Genomic DNA, 21,667 nt, shown 5'->3' on the forward strand with positions numbered 1-21,667 from the left:
TCCCTGCTCTTTGGGTACCACATGGACTAAGCTGCCTGGTCGGCCCTATTAATCTTCATTTGTTTGACAGTTTTATTCACGAATTGTCATTGTTTTGGACAGCTTTCCCTTAAGGAGCTTCTTTCTACTTTCACTCCATCCCTCAGGTTCATTGATTTAATTCAATTGGTTAAGGAAAAAAAGGTAGAAGCACAGTCAGGGGTCAATATGGATTGACACCAGGCATCCTCAATAAACCAGTTAGAAACTGATATAGCACAACTTAACTAATCACACATTTACACATACACTTTAGCCCAACAAGAATGCGTTTCACCTCATCTACGGCAACTAGAGTGCAATAACATAAATGACCTCATTGAGGCTTCTGACTTGGAATGAGTTAATAAGCAGCAGCTAAAATGAGCAAAGTGCGCATCGCATTTGGAACTGAGTTCCTTTCAATAGTCTGCATTCCGCAGGAAAACAAAGCTAATTGTAACAGAGATCGACCATCAGCCTTCTGCAAGGCCGCAATATGCTCGGAAAACCCCGGCCTGACTTTAGTAGATATAGGTTGACAACTGATTGAAGATTTTCAGAGTTACTTCACCATAATGCCTCATCTTGCCTCATTGTTTACATTTGAAATGAACCATGTTCATGTGCGTTCAAATAATAGCTAAATCATAGAAATTGGTGACGCCAAGACTGAGCAGGAACACTTAGAACATAGAACATTATAGCACAGTACTGGCCCTTTGGCCCTCGATGTTACGCCGTCCAGTGGAACCAATCTAATGACCCTCTAACCTAAACTATTCCATTATTATCCATATGCCTAACCAGTGACCATTTGAATGTCCTTAAAGTTGGCGAGTCCACAACTGCTGCAGGCAGGGTATTCCACGCCCTTACTACCCTCTGATTAAAGAACCTACCTCTGACATTCGTCTTATAATGATCACCCCTCAATTTAAAGCCATGGCCCCTCGTGTTAGCCATCACCATCAAAGGAAAAAAGGCTCTCACTGTCCACGCTATCTAATCCTCTGCTCATCTTGTATGCCTCAATTAGGTCGCCTCTTAACCTTCTTCTCTCTAACGATAACAACCTCAAGTCCCTCAGCCTTTCCTCATAAGACCTTTCCACCATATCAGGCAACAACCTGGTGAACCCCCTCTGCGCTCTTTCCAATGCTTCCACATCCTTCTTATAATGCAACCAACAGAATTGTATGCAATACTCCAAGTGTGGCTACACCAGAGTTTTGTACAGCTGCAACATGATCTCACAGCTCTGAAATTCAATCCTTCTACCAATAAAAGCTAAAACTCCATACACCTTCTAAACAACCTTATCAACCTGGGTGCCGACTTTCAGGGATCTATGCACATGTACACCGAGATCTCTCTGCTCATCCACACTACCAAGAGTTCTTCCATTAGCCCAATATTCTGTAACCCTGTTACTCTTTCCAAAGTGAATCTCTTCACACTTTTCCGCATTAATCTCCATTTGCCACCTCTCAGCCCAGCTCTGCAGCTTATCTATGTCTCTCTGCAAACTGTAACATCCATCCTCACTGCCTACAACTCCTGCAACTTTAGTGGCATCCGCAAATTTACTAATACATCCTTCTACACCCTCATCTAGGTCATTTATAAAAATGACAAACAACAATGGCCACAAAACAGATCCCTGCAGTACACCAATAGTAACTGAACTTCAGGATGAATATTTCCCATCAACCACCGCCCTCTGTTTTCTACCAGCTAGCCAAATCCTGATCCAAACTGCTAAATCACCCTCAATCCCATGCATCTGTATTTTGCCACAGTTGGTTGTGTGGCAAAGGTTCAGGTCAATGTGCAACCTCAAAGGAGTAGTCCAGATGTTTCAGGATCATTGTGAACCTTTCAGTTACAACCGGCATTACTGCAATTTGTCAGTTAAAACTGTCTCTCCCCGCTACCAAGAAAAGCTAGTAAAATGACCCAGCAAGGGTTCCCAAACACCAATTCCAATATGCTTTGAAATGGCAAGAGCCTATTTTGAAAGAATATGTCCAGAAACAGGTGGACGAGAACATGTTATAATATAAGTTGACTATCTGTATGGAGATTGCACGTTCTCCTCTGGGTTTCGGTTTCCTCCAAAATTCCTAAGACTTACAGGATAGATGGATGACCACAGTAAATGCGTGGGATCGAGCGGGGGTGATATGGGGCTGAGGGGGGAGGGGGTGCAGGGGGGATGGGGGCGGAGGGTGATGATTTTGGCCTGTGCTCTACCAGTCGATCGGAGTAGCGGTTATAATTCAGTTAGATCAGATCACTGAATGAATGAGTCAGTATCAATGCACCTCAGATAGACACAGTGTGTCATGATTCGGTGAGACCTAATGGTTTCCTGAGTCTTTTGGCGGCACGCTGGTACAAATGTAATAACTGCTGCCTCACAGTACCAGTGACCCGGGTTCGACTGCGGCCTTGTGTATTGGTTGGGTTTGCACGTGCAATTGCTCTGGCCGCTCCAGTTTCCTCTCAAAGTCCAAGTATGCTTTGATTATGTGGATAGGCCATGCTAACTGCCCCTTATTCTCCCAACATGTATCGCTAAGGAGTAAGTAATGATTAATGTGCCCTTTATTGAGAGATTGTGGAAGGTGGACGTGGGTAAGATGCACTTTCAGAGCAGAATTGATGGACCCTAAGTATCTTCTTTCAGCACAACAGAGATCCTATGATCCTTATTCTAACATATTCACCAATGTACGTAACTATCTTGTCGTTAATTTACGTGAAGCAGTGAGAATTATATTTGCCGTTTTTAAGAATGTTTCAGCAACTTTCAATTCTGATCTGTATAGCGTGTCCCACGGTAATTCTCTGCCTTAGGCAATGCGTCGGTACCTCTGGTGTGAGCTGGGTCACTACCATTTAAGGAGTTACACATCACACCAGTTACCAATAAAACCCAAAACAAATTTACTCTTCAGCACTACAGAATCACTGGGTCACCGACAACTTATGGCAGTGTCAGCGGTGCACACATCGGTTAGATTGATGAATATTGCAATACATCTGATAATGGAACGCTTCTCATTCGGCGACTTTCTTAATTGTAATGTGTGCAAATATTAAAACACAAGATGTAACTGCATGCTTTTTGCTCTAATTGCATTCCTTTATATTTTGTTTGTGCTCCACTGATTTTGCTACAATTCTTCAACTTTCCTGGATGATCTTGGCTGTTGAATAAATTGTGTCGTTTGGGCTTATGATCCTGTTTTATCACTACATTTTTTCCCATTGTTTCAGCCATGTTAAATGAATGAAGAGCAGACTTAACATCAACGCCAATTAGGCACATTAAAACAACAATAATCAGCCAATGACGCTGATTTCCTGACATTTCTGGAAATCTTTCAGAAATTGATTCAACAATTCGATTCTCGAATACGATGTAAATGCTATTTCTCCATTCCACCGCGCAGAAGACAATATATGATGCAATTCAGTAACGAAGACTTCATTAAACTGGGGACAGTGCCGGTCAATGCATTTGCGTTCTGCGGTTTGAAAAAGAAATGGAATGGCTGATATATGTTTATGGTAATTATTGAACTTCAACTCCCAGTTGCAACAGTGCAACATGACGCACGGATTAAGTTAAGAATTGCTACGCTGAAATTAACAGTACCGATAGTAAGTTTGTTTAAAATAAAACGCTTAATGCAATTAATTGTAACACCCTCCATGACTTAAGAGAGAACTTTGGCATATTGTTGAAATGCAACACACTGACGACATAATATGTTGTCAAAGCATTGAGCCAAAAAGAGTGAACATTATAAATACCTGATTTTTATATTTTGTCGCTCCTCTTGAATTTGAGTTCAGTGGTTTAAGCAAGTTATCAGTGCGTGTTCAACAATTTAATGATCATGTTGCTAAACCTAGTTAAAGATTAGTTAATCATAGCCGTAATAAAGGCAACCTTCAGACTCCACAATAGCGTCGTTCCCTCCTAGTTATCAATTGAACAGGTCATTGGTAATTACGCATGGCCCAAAAAATCGGATCAAAAAGGAATAATTAGTATTTTTTGTATTCAATTAAATATTGGCCACCGTATTATGTTTTGACTTCTTCTTTCATCATTATATTTGATGTCCCTTCACAGAAACTTCTCTGTGTATTTTCAATTAGCTCCCTTGCAATCGTTCAGTTTTATTGTTCACCAGGAACTCAGTTAATTATTGACAAAAAGAAGTACTAATGGGAAGAAACAAAACTCAATGGGCAAAAAAGAACTGTTGTACTAATTATCTGAAATACCATGTTAAAAAGTAAGATTGTCATCTCACTACGTTGATCCTTCCCGGTCCTTGTGTCCCTGATATTCTTTCTAACAAACATAACTGCTATCTCCACATTCACCCTTTTGTAAGTTCATATACAAACTTTCCTGACTGTGTAGATTATTATCCCCAAGCGTAGTTAAGATTTACAGTAACCTTGTCAGAAATTCAACCACAATCACTGCTAGTGCCATTCTGCGTTCGTTGGAAGTCCATCAGCATTTATTTCTTCTGTTAGCACTGGTACATAACTTTTTTATTAAACGTTCTAGTCTTTTCTTATTAAGCTCATCATATATTGTCCTGCGTGTTTCTAACAAGCCTCTAACTAGCTGTTACGGTTCATTTAACATTGACTGCTGCCTCAAGTTTCTGATTCATCTTTAGGTGAGTGACACATGTGTTTTAACGTTCTGTTTCTGCCAGTTTTATTTTCTGCATCGTTTTTGCCCTTATTTGTTTAGTTTTCGATTGCAAAGCTTCACTCTGTCAATCGTTTATTCATGTGATATTTCCTCCTATTATATATGAACATAGGAACAAAGAGCAGAGGTAGTGCTAGGCTCTCCGAGCATGCTTCACCATTTATTAAAGTTTATGCTTCGTTCAATAGTAATCACAAATTTGAACCTCGCCTAGGTCCGTTGATGTATAGCCCCTTTTCTTACGAAGCAGAAATGGAATTGTACCTCAAAAATAAGCAAAGAGTCTGCTTGCACCACATTTCCAGGAAGTGACTTGCAAAGACAAACTAACTTCTGAGAGACAGAAAAAGCCTCATCTTCGTTTTAGTGGGTCAATGCATATTTTACAACGTCGTCAGTTTTGGGTACAAGCAACACTTAAGCTGCACTCTATTTGGGTACAAACGACACTTAAACCCAATTTTCAACAACAAGTGCACGAGTGAAAACATGGTGCAGCACAATGTATTGCATGCTGATCTGTTGAGACATCCAACAAATTAGTAGTTATAGTTAATTCCAAAAAATGAGAAACGAGCAACTTTATAGTCCTTCATTTGGATACATAGCCATTGGTTATAGTCTAGCTCTTTGCCCTTCTTATCCAATAGAAAACTGTCTCGTGCTAATTCATAATTAGCATAAAATGTCCCATATCTTGTTCTTTGGTATTTTGTGATAGGATTTTCTCATTTTCCATCCTCTGGTGAAGGCTCGGTACGATATGTTTACAGAACTTACGCAAGGTGAAGTTTAGTAATTTAACCTGAACACGCAGGCATGAGTTTCATGGAAGGTCCCATATGCAGATAAACATTTTCCATTACTTGGTAGTTTTTTTTTTGAGAATTAAGGAACTTTGATTTTTCTCAATTGTTGTGCTCTAACTTTCTCAATAACAGTGATATCTACTTCTAGGTTATCTTATTGGAAGGCACATCCCCTCAATATTAACCCTGCAAATGTCGCTCGGCATCTATCTTGTTGCAACTTATGTTTCAACATTTCTGCACATTTGAACCTAGCCTATCCAACAACGCCTCAGAAGACAACACATCCATTCAAATTTGCAATGTGATGCAGCTTATCTGAGCTGCCTCAAACTTTTTCCATCAATGAAGGTACCAAAAAAATTCATCAACTCCAAGCCTGGTTTCATTCATGTTTTGTTCAGGTGAAGCCTTGTCTTTCAACATATAATGGACCAATAACAGCTAACATTCTATTTGCTTCCCCAATTTATTGTCGAATCTGTCTTTTTGGATTGTTGTACTACGATAGCAAGATCCCTATTGAGCTCCGGGCTTTAGAATCTCCCAAGATTTAGATGACATGCTTCTCATTTATTATTCTTCCAGCCGAAATTGACAATTTCCATTTTAACTCATTGCACCCCATTTTGTAGCTCATCATCCACTAGTTAAAACACAATATGTAAGGCATGTGCACGTCACTGACAAAACCAGTATTTATTGTCCATACTAAATTTCCCTCCGGAAGCTGGTGGTGACTACTCGAATTGCTGTAGTCCCTAATGTGTAGATCCACTCGCAATGTCATTTGGGGAGGGGGGGGGGCGGGGGGGGGGGGGTAGGAAACCGGGATAGTGACCCAGAAATGGTGAAGCAACGGGTACATAATCCTAAATCCACATGTTGAGTGATTTGAAAAAGCACCTCGCAAGAGATGACTTTCCAATGTATACTTGCCTTTGCACTTCGAAATGTACTGGTAGTGCATTTCGAAGGTGCTGTCAATAAATCTTAGTTGAGATTTTCTGTGCATTTCTACAGATGGTACACACTGCTACATCTCTTTAGCGGTGGTGGATGAGTTTATGTTTGTGAAAAGATGTGCTTATCAATCGAGCTGCTTCATCTTGAAATATGTTCACCTTATTGAGCTTCGTCGGAGCTGCAATCCACAAGAAAAGGATATAAGTTATTATCATGTTCTTGATGTGTGCCTTGTAGTTTGTGGACAGGTTCGGTGAGTTAGGATTTACGTTGGTCTCCTCAGAATTCCTAGAGCGTAACGTGCTTCTGAAGTCATAATTTTCGTAAGGCTACTTCTGTTGCGTTTCTCATCAATTGGAACCCGAGGATATTGATAGCTGGGGAATTAATGAACGTAATCATACCCTATTCAAGGAATGAAGTTTAGATACTCTGTTGTTTGAGAGTATCATTACCACGCACTTGTGAGGCACAAAGTTTGCTCTGCCCATGCCAACCGATGCCTGAACTTTGGCCAGGCCGTGGGTCTACCTGGACATGGTTTGGTCCAGTATCTGATGTTTCGCAAAATATAAAGACCATTCGTGTAACCAGTAGATATCATCATCACTTCTGATCATAGGATAGAAGGAAATTTTTTGATGATGCAACAGGCTTCCTGATGATCATTACCTACTGTCTGGCCCCTTACAATCAGCTGTTAATAAGCACGTCGTGTTCTGGACTGCATGTAGAAAGCATAGGGTGGCAAGAACACAAAATGTAGTCTGGATTGTGAACTTCAAAGTCAATCAACAAAGTTATTTTTCGGTAACAGCACTACAGAACAGAGTGCTCGAGGTCTGAAGGGCATCGCTTGTAGCTGATGTCTGCAGCAGGTGGTTAGCTAATCAGCACAAAGGAAACACATAGTTGAACACATCCTCACCTTCCCGTCTGTTTCAAATGCATCTGACAATGACGTTGTTCTTCCATCGTCATCGATGAGGACCTCACCATTAGTCATTTTGAGGCTGGTTATGGTGTGTCCGAAGATGACTGATCAGGCCAATTTGGGCACGGAATGTCCTCGCACATATTGGATAGATTTGTGTAGACACTGTAGTTGTTGCGCTGGTGGCTTTGGGCTTGCGCAGCTCGCGCTTAAGTTGTGCTTCAGCAATACACCTTGCTCCGTGAGCTTGACAGCCTTTGTGGATGAGGCAGCGCCAGGTAGGGCGGTTTCCTGCCAGCGTTTCCCAGATGGTCGTGTCAATGTCAAGCGACTTCACAGAGGCCTTGAGTGTGTCTTTGAAACGTTTCTTCTGCCCCCCATGCCATCGTCTTCCACCAGAAAGTTCCTCAAAAAGGAGCTGCTTGGGTATGCGATCGTCTGACATACAGATGACATGATCTGCCCTGCGTGGCTGCGCTCGCATCAGCAGTGTGTACACTTGTTCTAGAGAGAACTTCAGTATCTGGTACTTTGTCTTGCCAACGGATGCGTAATATTCTGCGAAGACAAGTCATGTGGAAATGACTGAGCTGACTTCCATGCCTTGGATACACAGTCCACGTTTCACAGGCATACGGGAGGTTAGTGAGTACTGCGGCGCCATGGACGTTCAGTTTTGTTGCTGGGTTGATTCCTCGGCGTTCCCATACAGTGGAGCGCATTCTACTGAAAGCAGAACTTGTCTTTGCTATTCTGCAGTTAACTTCTTTATCAATAGTCACAGCTTGGGAGAGGGCGCCGCCAAGATAAATGAACTGGTCCGTTGCCTGTAGTTTCTGCCCTTTGATTGTGGTTATGGGTTCTGTGTACGGTGCATGAGGAGCAGGCTGGTGCATGACTTCAGTCTTTTTAATGTTGATGGTGAGTCCAAAGTTGTCACAAGCCGTGGAAAATTCGCTTATACTGACTTGCATCTCAGGCTCTGAGCCAGCATACAGGGCGCAGTCATCGGCAAAGAGGAAATCTCTGAGAACAGTCTCCTTCACTTTGGTAATAGCTTGAAGCCTCCTCAGGTTGAAGAGCTTCCCATCCACTCTGCGCTTGGGGCTGATTGCAGCAACACTGTCCTAGAAGGCATCATTAAGCATGGCAGTACACATCATGCCGGTACATGAGGGCAAAAGAAAAGGCTGAGGCATTTGTTACAATTTTCACCCTGAAGTTCAGAGTAGATGATCCACCTCAACCTCCCGCAGAGATCTCCAGCCAAAGATACCAGCCTTCAATCTAATCATCTTTTCTCCACGTGATATCGAAAACATTTTGAATACACTAAGTACTGCTTTGGTGACTTGAGACCATAATACAGATTGTCGATGCGTTCCTTGAAATAAAATCTATCTAATTTGAATTAAATAAACGCAATTTCACACTAACAACAACTTAACAGAACAGTAATGACTGTAATTACGAAGGAAACAGCAGCACAGCGCACAGATCTTTTTTGCATAACATTCCCTTGCAGACCGAAAAGTCTGCACAAATGCAAATATGATCATAACATTCATCATATGGCAGTTAATTAATTACGCATGCGAAAGCCTTTCAAGGACACTCTGTTCCCAAAATGATACATTGTAAAAACTACAAAATCCTTAGGCCCCAGGCAGTATTCCTGTAATTGTACTGAAGACGTGCACTCTAATATTTGTTGCAACACTAGTTATATTGTTCAATTACTGCTACGACTGGCATTTGTCAGACAAAATGTTCAAGTACCCAGGTGTGTATTGATTTTAAAAGTAGATCAAAGCCAAACAGGTCAATAAACGTCTCATCAGTAAAGGCAAGGAAAGTGCCATTAACAATGTAATGAAGCAGCACTTTATTAGCTCAACTTCGATTCCAACAGGACCATTCAGCTCCTGATCTCATTGAACATACAAACTAGGAGCAAGAGTCGGTTATTCGGCCCTTTGACCCGTATCGTCACTCAATATGATCAACATAACATAAGAACATAAGAAATAGGAGCAGGAGTAGGCCATCCAGCCCTTCGAGCCTGCCCCGCCATTCAATAAGATCATGGCTGATCTGTCGTGTCTCAGTTCCACTTTCCCGCCCTCTCCCCATAACCCTTAATCCCCTCTCCTATCAAAAACCCATCAACCCGCGTCTTAAAAATATTTAGCGAGGCAGCCTCCACCACTTCAACGGGCAGAGAATTCCAGAGATTCACCACCCTTTGAGTGAAGAAGTTCCTCCTCAACTCCGTTCTAAACCGCCCCCCTTTTATCTTGAGGCTGTGCCCCCTAGTCCTACTGTCTTTTTTGAGCGGGAAGAGTCTTTCCACCTCTATCCTATCCATCCCATTCATCATCTTATACGTCTCAATGAGATCTCCCCTCATTCTTCTAAACTCTAAGCTGATCTTCTATTTCATTTCCATATTCCTGCTTTGTCCTTATGCCCCTTGATGTCTTTAGGATCTAAAAAAAGATTGTTGTTGAATTAAATATGGACTAAAAGCTAAAATACAGAAAACAGCAGGGAGGGACTACACTTGATAACATGGCGAGTGTGACCGAAAATGGCACCAAGAAGACACTACAATGCTGTAGTCAATGAGAATTTGGGGAGGGGGTGGGGGATCTTCGCTATTTGGAGTGATACTTTTCAAAAACGAAAATGGCTGACGTTGTTGGAGGTCAGTCCGTCAATTAAAGGAGAAAGTTTTAGGAGTTTCTCAGAAGACGGTTCTGGGCCCAAATATCTTCAGGTGCTACATAGATGATCTTCCTCCCATCGTAATGTTCGAATTGTCTACTGTTAGCTGGTGATAGCAACGTGTTATGCATCATTCAGGACGACTCAAATACGGGCTTAGTTCATGTCCTAAAATGAAGCATTTTCTAGACAATATCCACACATGGATAAAAGGTGGCAAATAAAATTCACGCTGCATAAGTGCCAGCCAATGACCATGTCCAGCAAGAAATCTTCTAACCATCGCCCTTTCGCATTCTAATGCATTAACTTCAGTCCACTATCAACATTCCAGTCTTTTCATTCACCCAACGGGACTGAACATGTCATATCAATAATGCGGCCACGAGACCAGATCAAAGCCTTAGAAGCCCGAGCCTCCTGTCTCCCCGGTGCAAGTCCACAATCAACAAGGCGCAAGTCAGAGTTGAAATTGAATACTCTCCGTTTGTGTACATAAGTGCAGGTCAAAGGACAATCCATGAGCTTGATAAAATGCTGAATAAAGAACGCGGCTTGAATGTCATCCTTACCCCATTCCACGCACCACTAAGAAACAGTAGCATTATTAATTATCATCCCTAATATGCATCGAAGGAAAATATCAGACTCCTTAAATAGCACCTTCCACGCCCTGGACATGTAGACTTACAAGTGTGACAGGTACATGCGAAAGGAATGGCCTGTGAGACCAAGTGAAAGCTACTCACTATTGTGAATTTGGAACATAGTATCGTACCTTCACAATCGCTCAGTTACAATGCTGGAAAATATATCTACATTAACAGAACGGTGAGGGTACCTATAACACATCGACTGCAGTGTTTCAAGAAAGAAGCTCACAATCACCTTTTCAAGAGAAATTAGGGATGGACAATAAATACTGATCTGAACCGCTAAGTGCACATCCCGTGAATAAATTGAAAATATAAAATTATGTTCCTCTCTCGCAGTATTACATTTCCCCAATAATTGATATTTCCTTATGGCCATCCGTCATCATTATTTTCAATTAATGAACTGCGCACCTTCAAGGTGCCATCACTTCCAGCTTCCTCGAATGCTACCTGACAGTTTTATCATGAAATCCATCATACAACAATTAAGAATCAGGTCATTTAATAAAAAAACGCTGCGGCCATTCATTCATTCACTGCAGGCTCTACGAACTTTCCATTTTTACTTCGCTGTTAATATGCGACCATTAATTTATTTATTTTCCTTCCAGTGGAAAAATGTTTTTAACATTGCTTCTGCCTTATGTAAACCAAAGCTTTTGATATTTCTGCCAGTGTGTATCTAACATTCCATGCAGTCTATTCCGTTTAAAGACATCTACAGTCAAAAATAATTAATGATGTGTGTCAAAAAAGACATTTCACGAGATACCAGTCAGCCATTTTATCCCTTTGGCCCGGCAACGCTAATATCACGAATTGGTGAGTTGTCTCTCGAGGAAAGTTCTGGCATGTTTAGTTTTGAGTCAACTAGAGTTTAGCAAATTAAGAGGCGACTTCATTGAAGCCATGAAGATGCTGGGGGAGACGGACTTAAGGAATGTGGAGAAGATGCGGGAGAATCTAGCACTCGGGTTCAACGTTGAATAACATGTCTTTCATTTAAACAGAGGCGAAGTGATTTTGTTTTCCTCAGAGGAGCGAAATGTTCTGGAAAGTGCATCCTCAAAATACAGTTCACTTAACAATTTTGCATTTTTCTTAAGGCAGCGCAATATATTTCCGTGATAAAGAAGAGAACGAGCTTATTGGAAGCATGCTGGAATGTGGTATTGAGTTTACAATTAGATCAACCTTGACCTCATTTAATGGTGGAGTGTGCTCGAGGGTGACAGTCACTTTCTCCAGTTTGAAATGTGTGTCTTTGTTCTTCACATTATGTTGCTTTCCTGTACTCAGAAATGTTTCACAATTTTTCCACGAATTATTTTTTTCCTTTACTCAGAGGGTAGTAAGGGCGTGGAATGCCCTGACTGCAGCAGTTGTGGACCCACCAACGTTAAGGGCGTCCAAATGATCATTGGATAGGCATATGGATAACATTGGAATAGTTTAGGTTAGAGGGTCATTAGATTGGTTCCACTGGTCGGCGCAACAGCGAGGGCCGAAGGGCCTGTACTGCGCTGTAATGTTCTATGTTCTAAATATCATGACCATTCGCTCCTTGAAAAGAAACGCACTGTTGCTCAGAAGGGCAAATTCGTGTTAATTATTCTGTATTGGTGCAGCTCAGTGTTCTGATTTGTTTTGCTTTTTTTTGCCTTACATAAGTGCTTTAATAGCTTCGTCTTCCAAAACAGTACCAGCGGTTTGTTCAGTTATAAACCCAATAATTCCATGTTTTCCCAACTAACCTGATAACATAAATCCCTTCTGAGCTGAACCATCTGGTAAATCCTCGATGCAATTTCTCAATTAAGCACGGATCCTTTCGAATGGTGACGAAGATACCTAGACACAATCCTCCCTTAAAACATTAATGGACATTTCAAAATGTTTAGTAAGTCTAACTTGCTTTTATACTTGATGCATTTATTCAGAAAGCCCAATGTCCCGTGCACTAATAAATGTCAATGCCCCTTACCAATGTCAAAGTTCAACATAGATGCGTGTCTTTCTGCTCCTGGTAACTCATTCATCAGGTCCATGCATTTTGTCCTGATCACCTCTTTCAAAACGCAGAAAATCCTGTTTTTTCTATCCCGTACCCAATTTTATCAGCCAAGTAATTGCACTTTGTGTTGGTCAACATGTGTCCCGTCGCAACAAGTACACTTCTTTTCATCCCCACCAAGCTTTGTACTATTAGAGTAAAGGATTTTTACCCTATATTCTAAGATTCAACTCAGTCATATTTAGAAAAAGCTGGAGATCCGAGTAGCGACCCATTAAGGAGCACGACAGCCTACGCACAAAATAACCATAAATGATCAATTTTTAAAATCTCAAAACGCCATTTTAGCGTAGTGGACATAGATTTCCTATGGTAGAGACACATAGTACGAGGAGCCATGGGCTTAAGGTGAGGGGCGAGAGGTATAACACAGATATTAGAGGGAGGTTTTTCACACAGAGGGTAGTGGGTGTATGGAATGCTCTGCCAAGTAAGGTGGTGGAGGCAAGCACGCTAGGGATGTTTAAGAGTAACTTAGACAGGCACATGAGTGGGTTGGAGATGGGTGGATATAGGAGATTGTTTTAAATAAGGTTCATTAGCATTGGGGCGTCCCTGGTAAGGTAAATGGATATGGTATGATAATAATGTTTCTTTCTCGTTTTCATTCACAGGTTTTAAGTCGGTCCGCCTTGTTGCCTAACGAGGAGCATACACGCGATGGGTCGTACTTGGGCTTCTCTTGGTTGTTCGAGATTGGCCTAGTGCTTCATGTCGTTAGTGTGTGCTTAAACTGGACCAGATGCTGGGCAACACCACAGCTCAGTGACTATCACTGTTTGCTACGCAGACACATCACATGGGTTTGGGTCAGTGTCTGTGGGAGTTTGCGCATTCTCCCCGTGCTTGCGTGGGTTTTCTCCGGGTGCTCCGGTTTCCTCCCACACCCCAAAGATGTGCTATTTGGCTGATTGGAAGTAATAAATTGTCCCTAAATTAGTTTCCCTCAATGTGGATGGCCATAAAACAATAGCTAAGGGTCATGGGTGGAGGGGGGAGGGGACTGGTGGTGTTAAAATGGCGGGGCGGGCTCGTTGGGCCGAAGGGCCTGTTTCCCGGGCTGTTTTGTTCTTTGTTCTTTGTATTCTAAAGATTCAATTTTGTTAGCCAGAATTCTTGTCAAGTATTTTCGTAAAATAATTATTGACACTTCCACCACCGATCAGAGCTATCCTTATAATGCTCTTTCACTTCCGCATGCTCCATTACATCTATAAAATCTGTTTAGAACAGATACTAAAAACAGTGTGTTGTTTCTCCCCTAATGTAACAAATATTCTATGTAATGTAAACATAAAGCACCTACATTCAATTCTACTTCGCCTTCTACTCGAAAGCAGTTTTTTTTCCAAATTATTTGAGTCACCACATTTAATTTCCCGCATACGTGTCAATGGAGGAAGGGGACTCCGATTCAACCTCAGCTGGAACTGCTGCAGTCATTTCGTACTGTTGGCATTAATCTGGTCCAGTGCTTAACCCTCTGTGCAAGTGTAGAGCCTGAACATTCAACTTCCCCAATCTAGGCACCCCAAACCCCACCCTTCTAATTTCCAACATTTCGTTTTACTTTTTGTTTGCAAGGAAGTGAGCAATCCTTTACTCACTTTTCAGTTTTTATTTATTACGGATTGGACTTTTTTGCTCGTTTAATATGTTTGTGAACATCGAAGTTTCTTTGCACTGTTCAAAAGTGTTGTTGCATTAAACACGGGGTTATTATTAACTGTTCGCGGAAACTGCCACAACGAGTTAGCATCTTAAACACATAATCGATGTTATTCCATATGATTTTATTTAAACGTTTGAATAAAAGCGAATTATTATGCTGATAATCGGCGATTGCCACATTTTAATGCACTGAATCGAGTTAATTTTGCTCATACAATCCAGCTCCTACCTTGTGCTCAAGCGTTCAGTCCAGGTTCAAGAAATTGCGCGTAAATCAATGTTGCGATTCAAGCTGCTAAATGAACACATACTGAGTAAAGGTCAGTTACCACATATAGTCATAAATACGACCTTCAGACAGTTCTGCAGAACCACTCCTTGCACACGAGCAACATAGATAACGATCTTAATCAACTACATCTCTACAGACTGGAATTCTCTGTTAAAAAAAATTGTGAAGCATTATACCATTTGGATGAAAAGTACCAAGTTTCATTTGTCACTTCAATGTCTGCTTAAGTAAATAGTACATTTTAACCTGTACCTGCAGTTGGAGCTGGTCCACTGCTTCACAGAAAATGCATACATCGTTGCAAAAGTTGTTTATTAACCGAATGTAAAAAAAAAGTCTTTAGTAGAAAAGGGTCAAAGGTTACTCTTAGTCTATGTAAAATTATAGTTAGTTGACAAATTGACTTGTTACATTATTGTAATTGTTCTCTTTGCACGTTTTTGCCTGTTTAATAAGACTCATCCCAACCCTAAAAAGTATATATTTTGTGAGCTGGGAAAAGTGTCCAAATGGCCAATACAGAAGAGCTGTTCAATATTATCATGGTCAATCTGGAGCATTACTCTTTTTTTTGACAATTAGTTCCATGACAATTTATATCCTTGCCGAACAAAAAAAAATGCCTGAGAGACTTAAACATCTTTTTTTTTCTGGTCATTGAAAAACTAATTTGGTCGAAACAGTTCAATGACTTCGATGATGTTTGTGTGGACACGTTGTTTTCAACTCACCTTGTTAGACGCAGTTCCAGATTTAATGTGAGTAAGATGCAAGGAGGCTTCAAGGTGATTTGAATAAGTTTAGTGAGTGGTGAGACACATGGCAAACATGCAGTTAAATATGAAGTTGTACAATCTGTCAAGGGTAGAACGGAAGAGCATGATTTAAATATTGGGAATTGATGCAATATTGGGCAATTTGATGTACAAGGGGATCTGACTATCCTTTAGCAGCTGTCAATGAAAATGGAGAACCAGATGCTGCAAGGAAAATTAGACATTGGACTTAATAGCAAGAGGAATTCTGCTCAAAATTAGAGCTGTTTTCCTGCAATTATATAGAGCGTTGTGGAGATCACAGCTGGAGTATTATGTGCAGTTTTGGTCTCCCAAAAAAAAAACACAAATTTGTCATTAGTCGCACATTGAGAGTTGACTCTGCTGAAACTGTTGTCGACTGAATTGTTCCATGAGGAAAAGTGTGCGTAGGTGGACGAGCATTCACTAGAAATCAGGAAGTAGTAAGGAGAACTGATTCAAATACATAACATTCTAAACGGGTTAGCCAGGCTAGATGTGGGGACGATATGTTTCCTGTTCTGGGAGTTTAGTCCTGGGAACGCAATCTTAGGACACGAGGTTGAGCTTTTAGGGCTGAGTTGAAGAAAAACATTTTATTGCAAAGAGTAGTGTACACATGGAATTATCTACGGCAGAATGTTTTGGAGACCAAGTCACTGAATGTATTCAAGACAGAGGTAGACAAATATTTAGAATTTAATGCCATCAGGGGCTATGTTACAAAAAAAAAGGGTACTGGCATTGTGATAGATGATCCTCCATGATACTGAATAGCAGAACAGCTTACAAGGACCGAACTGCCTTCTCATTTTCCAGAGCTTTGTGCTGTATTTCTTCTTTAAAAGGGATGTGTAGATGAATGAATGAGTGAGTAGCTTGTGAGCTCCGTGGGTAGGGCAGCTGGGTGTGGTAAACAGGCAAGTGCCTGAGCTGTATTAGTGTTTCTGTTGGTAGAATCATTTTTTTAATGTCGTGTGTGGAGTGACCGGAATGCGGCTGAGGTGACTGGTTATTAGGTTGTCAATTGGGCGAGGCGCTCGGGGTATGGGTCAGTTAGCGGATACAGTTGTGTGTCGTCGAAGCTGAAGTAGGTGAGGTAGTACATGGGATGCGTGCTAGATGGCAGCAGCGGTAGATGTGTTGCGTGGCAAGCGGGTGAGGTGCTTTGTGGATCCATGACAGTATTGTAATAAGGCAGACGGAAGAAATCACAGTTTGTGAGTGGACGAGATGGGTCGGTAGTTGGGTGTCAGTGGGATGGACAAAAGTAAGGGTATGGGATTAGATTACAGTTCTTGAATAACCCCGGATTCAGCTTTATGGATATCCTGTCTAACATTTCCTGTGTAAGAATTCAGCTATGTCATAAGGAAATGCATTCGGCTTCATCAACTGTTCTTTAGGCAAGCAGGTCAAGTCGAAGTTCTTAATCGTGATAAGATTTGGGAATAAGTAAATAATTTAGGATTCTTTGGGAAGAGTTCTAACACGCCCTATAACACAAACTCTGCAATTTCTTAAGTTATATTCTTACATATAATTAATGTTTCATTTCAGAAATGTTAATCATACATCATAACAATTGACAATCAGCCTTGCCAGCCTGGATAAAAGGTGTTCTAATATCGAAACTTTCATCACATTTGCTAGTTACATTATGGTACCGAATGAATGAGGCATTAGGCAACGTTTCTTGTATGGGGGTGGGCCACTGTATTACAACAACAGAATGTAAGTGCGTGAAAAGTCAAGTATAGTTCGGCAGGCAGTTAAGTCACTGATTTTTTGCTCTGCACTGTGCTCTCATACAACGGACACTTCTGTTTAAGGGCTAAATATTATGGGTTAGAGGAGCCATTTGTTAAATGATGGTTATCAACTTTTGTTGTTACAACATTAATTATTCGGCCTGATCAATGAATGTAAGTTTTGAGCATCCTTAATTGATCAAGGTAACCATTCGCCCCTCAATGGTAATTAATACAATTTACTTTTACTTGTTGTTAAGTGGTTTAAAAAGAAATAATTATAATGTGCTACATTCCTATCTTTGAATAATTTGCCATTCAAGTTGATCATTCTTGCATTCTGGTTATGTCTAGTAAATCCTGATGCACTAATCCACAATATGTGCTACCACTTTCATTTTCAGTAGTTACAAGTAGTCACCCATTGCCCAATCTATTTGGTTCGATTAGAATCAAAGCATTAGCAATATATTTACGCAATGCCATTCTCTTAAACACATGTTTCGCCACTTTCACGGAGTGCAACCTTACCTAAAATGAGCTAACGAAAGCTGCCTGCAATTCCACAGCACAGACCGGTAAGGGACATAAAACTAATGTGTTTGTATTTTTTTTTTATTATTTATGACGCTGTGAAAACTTCGTCCGCCAGTAATAAAATATAAGCAGTATTAGCTCCACATTATTATTCTGCAATACAGCTGCTCTAACTGTTCTCATGTGCAAGATCAGTCAGCAGTTAGGAAAGCAAATGCAACTTCAGCATTCTCGTCGAGAGGGCAAGAATACAAGAGCAGTGATGTACTTATGAGGCTGCATAAGGTTCTAGTCAGTTCCCATTTGGAGAATTGTGAGCAGCTCTGGGCCGCATGCCTAAGGAAGAATATACTGGCCTTGGAAAGGGCCCAGAGGAGATTCACAAGAAAGTTTCCTGGAATGAAGAGCTTTCCGTACGAGTAAATGTTGAGGACTCTGGAGTTCTGCTCTCTGTAGTTTAGAAGGATGAGGGGGGATCTTATTGAATGTTACAGGATACTGCGCGGCCTGGATAGAGTGGATGTAGAGAGGACGTTTCCACTTATTGGGGAAAAAGAATAGAAGCAGTGGACACAACCTCAGGCTAAAGTGACGAACCTTTTGAACGAAGATGAGGACGAATTTCTTCAGCCAGAGAGTGGTGAATCTGTGGAACTCCTTACCGCAGAAGGCTGTGGAGGCCAGGTCATTGAGTGCCTTTAAGCCAAAGATAGGTCCTTGATCAATAAGGTGAACAGTGGTTAAGGGAAAAAAAAACAGGAGAATGGGGATGAAAATACCGAAGGAACCGAGTGGCCTAATTCCACTCCTATGTCATATGGTCTTCTGGTCTTATGGCCCCTTGTCACTCCGAAGTCAATAGTTGTAATTGCTTATTCACGATGAATTCCGTGCCGTTATTGATGCATGGACGTAATCGTTGGCTCTTTTTTTTGTGTGTGGAGCATAGAAGGGAATGACTAATGGCTAACGATGAAAAGCAATAGATGATCTTGGTGATGTAACATAAAGTGGCCCAGTACAACTTATTGGTTGAAATAGGCTTCTAAGGTGCTGAAAGTCAGGTTAAACCTCAGGAGAAAGATGTAATTTCTGGCAAGGAATACAATTGCTCAAGAGTCTCAAACAAATAGGTTGAGTATTCACTTTTTGAAACAATTTCTGTTCAATCACAATTGGAAATCGGCAAAACAATCTGATAATTTAGAAACATGGTAGTTTAAAATACTAATGAAGAAAGGCAAGGTAACATCACCTTAGATATGAAAAGCTCCTTCTGTTTTGGGGTAATGAGATGGAGAGATGGTATGCAGAAGGGAATGTCGAGCACCAATATAGCTTTGAAGGACCAAGAAACAGTGCAATACACTAACTAATAGTTATATCAACATCTGAGGTACCTCGTAAACAAGCGGGATTCCTTGCCTTTCCAATAATTATCATTTATCTGACCTGTTTCATGGTCAGTCAGTTTTTAATCTGATCAAGATTGATCTATACAGTCAACCCGTGTTGACACTTGTGGTTGTTCAATTTAATGTTTTGCCAAAATAACTTTATTAATCTGAGGTCTTGTCTTTGAAAAGCTCCAGTAAATCTTTCCTGGAGAAAATCCCGGATAAATGCGCCCATTCAAAGCGAACATATGGTTTTGATGCCAGTTAATTAACTTTATGTATCAGCAATCACAGGTTGTTTCGTATGTTGCATATATGTAAATGTATAGATATATAACAAGAAACAAAAGCAGGCGCAACTGCGCTTGCCTGGTCTTCTTGCACTCCACAGGCCATTCCAGGTCAAACAACCACAGAGGTTTTGAAATATCTTTCAATGAATTTACTCTTGTGTTCTTCTAGTTTCTTATTGGGAAGATGGATCTATCAATTCCGACTAATATCTGTTCAAATAGCGTCCAGGATGTATCAATTCTCTCTGTAAGTCAACATTTCCTTATTTACAAATAGGATGTTTTAACGACTCTCGATTAACTATGGACATCGAACAAAAGTAAAACATGTCGTCCACGTTCATTCTGTCTGATGGTTCAGCATTCTAAATATGCCTGCCGTCTCATCTCCAATTATATAATTTTAATCAGAAGCCGTTTAATTTAATATGCAGTTTTCCATTTCCGAAGCATACCTGTTTATTTTTTTTACATTTCTGCTATTAAATCTAAGGCCAGTGAATATAATAAAGCTTCAGAGCTGAAAATATGATTGGGGGTGTGAGATGCCAGAAAAGTTATGCTCATTGTATCGAATACAATGGGGCAAATAGCCTAGGATATTTGAGTGTCTTAGGGAATCTAGGACAGGATTGTTCCAACTGTTTTAGATATCATATCTATTGGGCCTTCAGTGAGTGATAAGTAAGATTAAGTAAAATTGATGAGTAGAGTGCTAAAGAAGCCTGTGATTATTGATCCCTTAATTACTAATGGCTTCTGGGTATTTGCAATAATAATGTGCCGAAATGAAATTTGGCTGCCAGACTATCCAAAGCTATTGAGTTGAACAAGGTCTGATATGATGATCTTAAATTATTATTGGAAAAATATATCATGTATTTTTGGGCATGGCGTCATGAGGTTTTTTTGGAATCTAAATAGCCAGACTTCATTCTGATACTGGGCCCATGTAAAGGATTTGTACTCAGGCGGTCAAATTGTACAGATATGTTAATACTTTGTCTATTCGTTCAGTCAGCACTTAGATTCGTTCTGGTTATCCACAAAGCAGATACTTGCAAAAAGCATGCCGGGATACTCTGGCTTATAATTCCAGTGAGCCTGAATAATTGCATGGCTCCTAAGATCTGATCATGTACATGGCATTTTTGTCTGGTCGATAGAAAGATGCAGGCTCCCTAGTGTCGAAAATACTGTGCCACCATTTTTTTTTGTACAAAATAGCTACAAAACCTGAACAGCGCTCCGTGTGCCTGGTCGAGCCTAGCAGCACACATCAGGTTTGACATATAAAGAGCCAGGTAAAACTGTGACCTTTTCGACTGGAGACCAGCTCGATGCAATTGTTGTTTCAAAATTTAGCGTGTGATAATGTTGTGACCTTTTGGTTCTATAGAGGTGCAAATTATCATGAACGCAAGCAGAGTTATATTTTTTTGTGCCTCTCAGTCCACGAAGTGTCACATTATGTTTGGAAACACGGACGCTCCGAATGCCTTTGGTTTCAGCATCTTTAGAGCATTCGAAATTGTAACCTCTCTTGAGATGCAGAATCTTCATATTAAGAAATGTACGATGTTTTAATGTGATACGTCTAGTCTATTTTCATCTGCAATGTAATAACATATCCTGAACTATGCAGAGTTTCGGAACGGTTTTGTTTTGCGCTTGCAGACGATCAGTTATCTCGCAGGATGTGATGTATTTTGGATAGCCAGATGCTCTTTCCTAGGGTGGAAACGTCAAATACTAGGGGACATAGGCTTAAGGTGCATGGGGAAAAAATAGAGGAGATATGCGACACAGTTTTTTTTTAACACAGGCGGTGGTGAATGTCTGGAACGCCCTTCCTGGTGAGTTGATGGCAGCAGGTATGAGAGTGGCATTCAAGCGACAACTGGGTGAAAACAGGAACAGGATGGGAATGGAAGGATACGGTAAGCCGATACGGTTTTAGTTTAAACATGTATCATGATGGGCGCAGGCTTG

This window comes from Carcharhinus amblyrhynchos, chromosome 13, assembly GCF_965287045.1.
Source record: "Carcharhinus amblyrhynchos chromosome 13, sCarAmb.v2.hapA, whole genome shotgun sequence".
NCBI lineage: Eukaryota > Metazoa > Chordata > Chondrichthyes > Carcharhiniformes > Carcharhinidae > Carcharhinus > Carcharhinus amblyrhynchos.